This window comes from Mizuhopecten yessoensis, unplaced genomic scaffold (genome assembly GCF_002113885.1).
Source record: "Mizuhopecten yessoensis strain PY_sf001 unplaced genomic scaffold, ASM211388v2 scaffold6015, whole genome shotgun sequence".
In the NCBI taxonomy this organism is placed as follows: Eukaryota; Metazoa; Mollusca; class Bivalvia; order Pectinida; family Pectinidae; genus Mizuhopecten; species Mizuhopecten yessoensis.
The window spans coordinates 174,903-184,550 of NW_018406337.1; positions in this window are offsets into that span (position 1 = coordinate 174,903).

The following is a 9,648-nucleotide window of genomic DNA, read 5'->3' on the forward strand; positions in this document are numbered from 1 at the left end:
TTGTAGTCTTAATATTTGATAACTATTCTTAGCAAACTGAAACCGGGATTTGTTAAAGTGATGGAAGACTTATTTTTATCAAGCTTGAAAATGCTTTCCTTAAAAACGTTTGTTATATTCATTCCTTCTACTTTTTTGCTTTCTGCATACGTTGCCTTCACGGCAAAGATATATATGGTATGAATGAGGCAGTAAAATAGAGGTTACAAAAATCGATTTCGATTGATTACAGGATGAAATGTTCGAGTTATCAGGACGTTCAAAATCTGTTAGAAAAACAGCAAGTTTTATACAGGTAGAGACATTATGCATTTTATACCACACTATCAACATGCTTGGGTGTTTCATACATCATCACATTAATATAGATTTCCGATACGAATATCCATTTGACAAACGTCACGATTTCCCAACACACAAATTTTAGTGACTATTTTCATTTCGTTTATCATTCCTTCCGAGTAACACATATTAGTATCACTTCCGTTTGTGTCCAATTGTTGACTTGATGTAAGGATGAGTCAGCCCAGTTAGTTACTCTCATAAACCAGTCACTGTGTAGTTTGTCATCGATGGCGGCGCTCAGTTGTTCAACGTTAGATCTATCACAAAAAGGGGTCTTAGTCAATACGTGACTAGTAGAGTGCTTTAGCCTATAGAAAGAATGAAACATAATATATATTATACTAATGATGAAAAACCACATATCTTCCTAATTTAACTGTTTTGGATGTACAGCGATTTTTTTAATTGAATTCAATAAAAAATAATTTACTGTTCTTATTCATATAAATAGATTTGTTTGTTTTGTTAGGGGGTTTAACGTCCTAAACAACCAATATCATATGAAGACAGATGTATAGGGATACAAAATAGAAATATGAAGAAAGAGAGAAAATAATAGGCAGATCTAAAGTGTTGCGATTGGGAAAGTGGAATACATTTGGTCTCTTCAATGCTATTCACGTAGAAGACAACTGAGAAAATCCTCCATTCTGCAGTGAGCCATACATTGGTCGCCTCATAGACAGTTTTCGCGAACCGTCACAGAGTTCTTACTTTTGATGAAAGTTCTGTTAGCATTCATTTACTTATATTTTCATAGCTTTGTCTAACGTCCTATTAACAGCTACGGTTGTTTAAGGACGTGACTCCGTGTGTGTAATGTAAGTGCACAAAAACTGGTTAAACCAGTTGTTGCCATTACCCTTAACGCTGGACCTAAATCAGAGAATAAATAGTATACCATTTTCAAAGGCTTTGGTAAGTTCGGACCAAGGGACGGAACCTATTGCTTTTTTATCTTTATAATTATTCTTTCCTTCCTAACAACATTTTGTTTTTGTTTCCTAGTGCCTTCAGAGCAGTACCTCACTTTGGGCATTAGTGTTGAACGTTCGCCCAAGTGGGGTAGGCAACTGGTTCTGTCACCAGGCCGGCCGCTGCCCCCCATCGAAACACACAATCATCGATCTGTAGTGGTATTACTTTTGAAGAAATTTGACATTTTATGTGAATATATATTTGTATTTCGATATGTTATGGTGATTTCCTCAGACCAGGGTTAACATATATGCATAGATAAAATTTATGAAGATGGATTTCGGACTATTACGGGACAAAAAGTTCGAATTATCCGGGCGTCCGAGTTTTAGTGTAGAACCAGTAAGTTTAAGGTATGCGTGGACCTAATGAATCATACGAGAATTAGTTCCTCTGTATTTCCTGTTTTTAACACATCGTCACGGTTTTGCCGAATTTGTAACTCAATAAAAATAGGATGCACGACACGAATTCCATCCAACACACAAGTCTCTATAAGAGAGTGAGTAATTAATTTCGTTTTTCATGCCTTCGAAGTAGCACATATCAGTAAGACTTTCGTTTGGATCCTTCAGTTTCGGGGATATGATAGATCTGCTGTATTTCACTGCATGCATTAAGAGGCGGTGAATCATGTGGGACCAAACCGAGAGTTTTCTTATTTGCCTTCTACTAAGGGTTTATAGAAGAATCTAACATTGATCCGTAGCCCCTATTGCATCGGCTATCTCCTTTGCACCTGCCTTTATATGATCGTATATGGTTCAAGGACGTTAAACCGCAATCAAACAAAAACACTTCCGTACGTGACAACTGAAAGTAAGGATGAGCCTACCAGTGAAGCCACTCTCTATCAACCAGTCATGTTGTCGTTTGTCACCAGATGGCGCCGCTCAGTCTGTTCCCCTAAGAAATATAATGACGACATCGAATGTTGTCATTATAGTCATTCTATTTTTCTTTAGTCTTCGTTTTTGGAGTGCATTAAACTGCACTTCCTTCTGTATGTATACACTACACACTCTAAAGGTCGTGTATCTCATCAATATTCATGAATATCCAGGTACTCATATATGTTTGATAAGCGCGTGACAATTTATATTTTCTGATAGGGAATGTTATCTTTCTTGATATAACATAACTGTTTCCTCTACTTAGCGATGTTAACATATATCGCATTTGATTCGGATGACAGTGACGCATTAGATCAATCAAACCTATGAAATGTGGCAGCTTCAGTTCTGGTTCTGATAAATCTCACCTCAATAAGAACTACCAGCACTAAGAAAACTTTCAGCACGTTCACATTACACACTATGGATACTGTTGTTGTTTATGGGCCGTGCCTGATGTGTGTATATATTATATCCTTGTTTGGTCTCTACATTCACCAGTCCTCCTCTTCAGCTTTATCCACCATTAGCTCATAGTTTGGCAAATGTATCGGTTAACCTGACCTTGCTTGCTCTGGCATGACCTGTTTATAGATACATAAGTGAAAGCGAGACTAAGTGTTCCTCTCCATTATTTCGCTCTTCCATCGCAGTCGTTACCAATGCATTGTACGTATTTGTCATATGTAAGCTCTTTGCCACCTGTTACGAGATATTATTTCCAAGGGAATATGTTGCTTGGGCCAAATAGACGTCTCGAAAAATTAATACCGGATATATTTAATTTTCAAAACTTTTTCTTTTCCTTTTCATATCTAAAAACCTCAGATCGAACGAAGTTGATGACAATCCCTTTGTATGGCGCATGGCCAAGGCACAACTTATATTGATGAACGCATTAAAAACAAAGCGTCAAAAATCATAAATCCTTTTTTTTTTTGTGTGTTTGTTTTTGTATGGTATTTTGGGAAATTCTGCATATATCTGATAATTAATTACGTAATAGTAATTAATTAAAACAAAAGCAACATGTTTTGCTTAAAAAACGTTCTTTATTCATTTATACACTTTCTTTCCTAAGAAGCAACATACCCGTGTTTTGTAGTTTACATGTTACTAGTTATACAAACCAATACGTCCTGTTTAATGATAAATGACGTAGCCAGTGTTTCCTACCGGAGGAGTTTTAATCTACGTTGGTAATGTTTACGTCGTCATTATTACTTAATTTTCAAATATTGAATTCTTTTCTTACTCATTTGATTTTTCTTTCAATCATTAAGTAAGGAACATGGTGTCTTCTTGGTACATGTCCTTGTTTCCTGTCATAATCACTTTGAGCTCAATTGTTTTTGCAAAGACACTTTTGTATTTTTTCTAGTTCAATATAAACAGCCACGCAAGTTGAAATTTTTCGTCGGAGAACAATGTACAGACAAAATACCTCTTTTAAAAAGATAAATATCGTCCAACATCAGAAATGTGTGTTTGGAGGTCCTCGTTAAGTTGACCTGCGCAAAAACACTTAGATTAACAGCAAATTATCGCGAACCGGCATCTAGTGGATTTTCATAAACCAAAATGCCATTTATATATAAAGCAGACTATCATTTATCAAAGAGACCATATAGAAATGCTTTACCCAAAACTGTCATGTTTGAGACGTTTCACGACAAATACAATTTTGGAAAAATAATGTATTTCGATGACTTTTAAAGCTAATCTCTTCAAACAAGGAATGTCTGGGTTCCAAAACAGCCCACTGCTCCCGATGTGACCTTTCCTTCATGCTCGTAAACTATTTCTTACAAACCGTTATATAAAAGGCACGGCCTCGTTTGCTAGTGTCGGTAGCGTTCGTTAGCCGGCAGTGCGTTTCGCTTGACAGGAACACGTATACTTATCACAATCATTAGTGATAACCACCTTGCGAGTAGCCTGGTGGGTCGTTACAATCTGGTCGGAATATGTGGCAGGTTTTACCTAATTCAACGCATTAAGGTAATGGTGAAAGTTTATTCGGATCATGCGGTAAAAATTGACTATATTGAACGGATAAAAATGATGACGAAATAATGTTCAAAATACGTGGTAAGTTTCTAACATAGTAAACAGATAATAATGATAATGTTTAATATGCATAAACGTTTACCATATGAAAATGTGTGATATCGTTTGAAATTATCTAAATAGACAAATTTAAAGGCGGCAGCCTTCTCCAGGTACGCAACGGTTTAAACAGCTTTAACTCGCTATAAAGGCAAAATACCTTTTGTGTTATGTGGCAATTATGTGAATAAATATCAAATGGAAACAGTAAAGAAAATGTTCAAAATTAGCAGCAGATTTAAGTATTTTCAACGGACGAAATATATGCCGAATGGCTTGTTTGAACAGGCAGGAAAGGACTGCCTCTTGTATTCACAATATTTCAGGTGTGTTCAACCAATGATGACATTGCTGAAAGGATGGTTTGGAACATGGCTGCTTAAACAGCGGTGAACAGATATTTGCGAAACGATACACAGGATATGAGGCATGTGTTCGTGATAATACGTATATTAATAGCAATGGCTGAACTCGGAATATGTGCCACTTGAACGATGTAATAATAAGGTATCCATTATTTAGAAAATGTATATAACTTATATATTTGAACTTTACCTATATTTACATGGCGGTTATCGGCGATGCAGCAGAAGATGCTTGCCCTTCCGGAACGCATAGTCTTATTATTCTTGTACATTTTCAAATGTCTCCGTGTAAACGTTTTCTTTTGTTTATATCCTGTCTTAGTTTTATTGATTTTGTGATGAAATTATTGTCACGAGATCACGCATTTTATAACAAACAGTGACTTGGCCTTTCAAAAAAAATCCAGCTCTTTGACAATTCTTTTTTTTTGCAAACAGCGAAGTGACCGGTCCACACACAAATCATCACTATTTTTGTACGAACAATAATGGTTTAGCCTGTTATTTACAAATAATGAAACAAACACCCACAAAATTATCACTTTTTATTAGTTTTTTAGCCGTCAAAACACAGATCATCGCGTATTTTGTTACAAAAAAGTGCTTTAACGTAATTTCAAACAATTAGTCGGCTTTTTAACAAAACGTGGTTGAAAAAGTAAAATACTATCGAAATGGTATTCAAAAAGGAAAAAAAAATCATATTGAGGGATAAGTTGTGAATTAATACTCATATTATACACGATCATATGTACATATGTAGGATACTGGGATCGCACTCAGTAGGTCAAATATATACACTAATATTGCTTTTGGGTCGAGCTAAACTAAAACAGCCTCCGTCGGATGAGTCAATAAAACAATCCTCACAAAGCACGCAATGCACTTAGCTTACAGGATTGACAATAACATATGGATAGGCAAACATACATTTGTTAGAGACAAAACATGTAAACATAAAGTACAATAACGCTATAGTATGTATACAGACAGTGTAATATTAACATAAAACGTATAATCATGTTACAATTCTATTTTGTTTTAAATAGCTAAGATAGAGCTACTGTTAAATATCACCGTTATGCAGACCTATTTCCTGAATGAGGAACCGGTACGCACGGTACGTTTTACCCGCTGTGGTAGGCAGACCATAGCTAACTCATTGGTTTGATTTGGTTAGGAATACATTGTGTCATACATAATGCTATTACAATAGTGATCGTTATAAATAAAGCAATGAATGCATACAATATGATCACAAAACGAATGCGCACATAATAATAAATAATATATAATAAATTATTTATTCAAGTGTCACATATTGATCTACATATTAGAGACTCCAAAAAGGCAATAATATACATTAAAATATATAGGAGCCACCACATTTAAAGAGACCAATTATAAAGATATATATATTTGTTAGCTAATTATAAGGTATGTCATTACCTATTCCTGTACTACCAACTTTAGCTAGGAAACGGTTAACCGCTTTTGTACTTTATCAGATGATATATCCTTATGTACTTGTAAAATGTCACATATATTATGCTTATTACTTATTAAGTATTACTGCATGTATAGTTTTCTACGCTTAAACGCGTTAAAAATAAATTAACCGTTATTTGGCTGGAGTACACCATTTTTCATTATGTTACATTGTAAGGGACTGTGTGTCACTGTCCTGCATTAAGAACCCCTCTATAACATCACTTGATTTCGCACATTATATCTTAAATCACTGTACAGTTTGCACTCAATTAAGAAATGTTTTTCGTCTTCGATTTTCCTCATGTCACAATGGATACACAGTCTATCATGAAGTTGAATGGGCACCCTGGTATATCTTCCAGTCTCCACCGCTAGCGGAAGACAACCGGCGCGAAACTGGGCCAGGTATCGCCTGTTGGTTCGTGGACTGTCCGATTTCATATAGGTATCTGTGCCTATATACTTTTGTTATTGCCTATATGTTCTGAGTTTATTTCCGTTCACGTTATTATTGTCATTCCATAAAACTCTTTGTTACATATGTAAGCGAACAACGTATTTGTAGATTTACTGTGAATAATGAATAAAAACAATCTGTTTACATGTTTTGATCAGTTAATGAGTATAGTAGGTAATACACGGACTTGCTTTTGATAATAACATTAACTTGTTTATGTGCGAATCATGATCGATTAAACGATGTTCTCCTCGGTCTTTAGTGCAACAGTACAATGTAAGTGCATGTGCAAAGTCGACTATAATCGAAACTCAATAATCCGGCCAACACTTATCCGGTGTCCTACTATCAAGTCTTGTTAATCCAGTCACTACTTATCTGGTTGTCTCACTATCTAATCGTGATAATATAGCCGCCACTAATCCCGCTGTCCCTCTATCCAGTCTTGTTAATGTAGCAGCCACTAATCAAGTTGTCCCTCTATCCAGTCTTGTTTATCTAGCTTCCACTAATCTCGCTGTCCATGTATCCAGTCCCGTTAATCTAGCTGCCACTAATCTCGCTGTCCCTTTATCCAGTCTTGTTAATCTAGCTGCCACTTATCCCGTTGTCCCTCTATCCAGTCTGTTAATTTAGCAGCCACTAATCCCGTTGTCCCTCTATCCAGTCTGTTAATATAGCTGCCACTAATCCCGCTGTCCATGTATCCAGTCCCGTTAATCTAGCTGCCACTAATCTCGCTGTCCCTGTATTCAGTCTTGTTACTCTAGCTTCAACTAATCCCGCTGTCCATGTATCCAGTCCCGTTAATCTAGCTGCCACTAATCCCGCTGTCCCTCTATCCAGTCTTGTTAATGTAGCAGCCACTAATCAAGTTGTCCCTCTATCCAGTCTTGTTTATCTAGCAGCCACTAATCCCGCTGTCCCTCTGTCCAGTCTTGTTAATCTAATTGCCACTAATTAAGTTGTCCCTCTGTCCAGTCTTGTTAATCTAGTTGCCACTAACTTCGCTGTCCCTGTATCCAGTCTTGTTAATCTAGCTTCCACTAATCCCGCTGTCCATGTATCCAGTCCCGTTAATCTAGCTGCCACTAATCCCGTTGTCCCTCTATCCAGTCTGTTAATCTAGCTGCCACTAATCCCGTTGTCCCTCTATCCAGTCTTGTTAATCTAGCAGCCACTAATCCAGTTGTCCTTTTATCAAGACTTCTTAATCTAGCCGCCACTATTCCAGTTTTTCCTCTATCCAAACTTGTTCATCTAGCAGCCACTAATCCAGATGTTCTTCTATCCAGACCTCTTAATATAGCCACCACTAATCCCGTTGTTTCGCTACTCAAACTTGTTAATCTAGTCGCCACTAATCCAGTTGTTCTTCTACCCAGACCTATTAATATAGCTGCCACTAATTCAGTTGTCCCTCTACCCAGTCTTGTTAATCTTGTCGCCACTAAAACGTCTTGTTTTGTAATGACGTTGTGGTATATTTTCTCCTTAATTAGTGACGTTGTGGTTCAGGTAAAAAACTCAAATTTCTGGACTTAGAAAAAAACTCAACGTTAAGGTTTTGCGTTTAGCTCTTACATATTAGGCTGTTTCTGACAAAATATAAATGCTAGAGCAACCAAACTTGGGTCATAGGTGTATCATGCGGGTGTATAGCTGAATGCATTACACTCTTTACTAGCATTTCAACGATTTCTGTATTTTTTTGCTAAGAACCTCAAATTTCTGGAGTTGGAAAAAAACCCTCAACGTTAAGGTTTTGCGTTAAGCTCTTGCATATTAGGCTCTTTTGACAAAGTTTAAGAGCTAGACCAACCAAACATCAATCATACATGTAGCATGGGTAGTAGAGCCTACTACTTTAAAAACATTTCATGGATTTCTGCACTTTTTCAGATAAAAACCTGAAATTTCTGGCCTTTAAAATAAATCAATGTTATAATTTTGCGTTTAGGTCCGTTTCCTTATGTACTATGTCAAATGCTTATTATATTGACAAAGCGGGACAGGCGACACATATAATTACGCGTGATTCTTGTTTACCTTGTCAAAAGGCGTTGCTTTGATTTAATCTTACAGAACAAAGTAAGAAAACCAGAAGCTTCTCTCCCCACCCCTACCCCCAACCCCAGCGGCGCTCCCAAAAAAGATATAACTAGCTACCACTAGCCCTCCACCACTGGGTCGCTGGTTCGATGCCTGCATTGGGCAGTAGCCAGGTACTTGCGGTAGGGCGGTGTTTTTTCTCGGGAAACTCCGGCCCTTCTTCACCACCAAAACCTGGCACGTCCTTAAATGACCATAGCTGTTAATAGGACGTAAAACACAAACAAACCAAAAGCCGAACTATAATCAAATGAATATCTGTGTGGCATATTAAAATACTTCAGTTAGTATATCCTCTTATGGAGATATGTTCGCCTAAACAATGTTATAATCCAACAATTTCCCTTTATAGCTACATAAAACTAGTTTGCGGAAGCGAGACGTAAATATGGATGTTCTGCACATAAAATCCAATGTTATTGCCTTATAACTGTTTGTAAATTGCTTTTTTTAAATATAAAATTCACAAATCAAAGTATTGGACAGGAAATAGTCAGTTTAATTTGCTGTCTACGACGAGATTGGCAGATGCGATAATGGAGCGATAATTCGGTCGAATTATATCGCTTACATTTTTGATATAAAATAATATGTAAACATGTGTGGCTGTTGTGTACATATATGTTTTCTTGTATGAAAAACATTCTTCCTACCTTATACATAACAGGATAATTAAATTACGTGATTGTACCATAAACAGCAGTACTTTAAGCATAACAAATTTATATATTTACATATAGAGAAAGGCTAAGTAATGTCAAACAAAAATCTGAACAGCGTCAACAAAGATTGAACAACAAGCGTAGACAACGAACAGGCTGTCTTAAGGCGGACCTGATAACTGTTTACGGCTGGTGGTTTGTTTCACGGACCCCGTTCTTCAGTTGCATGATATGAG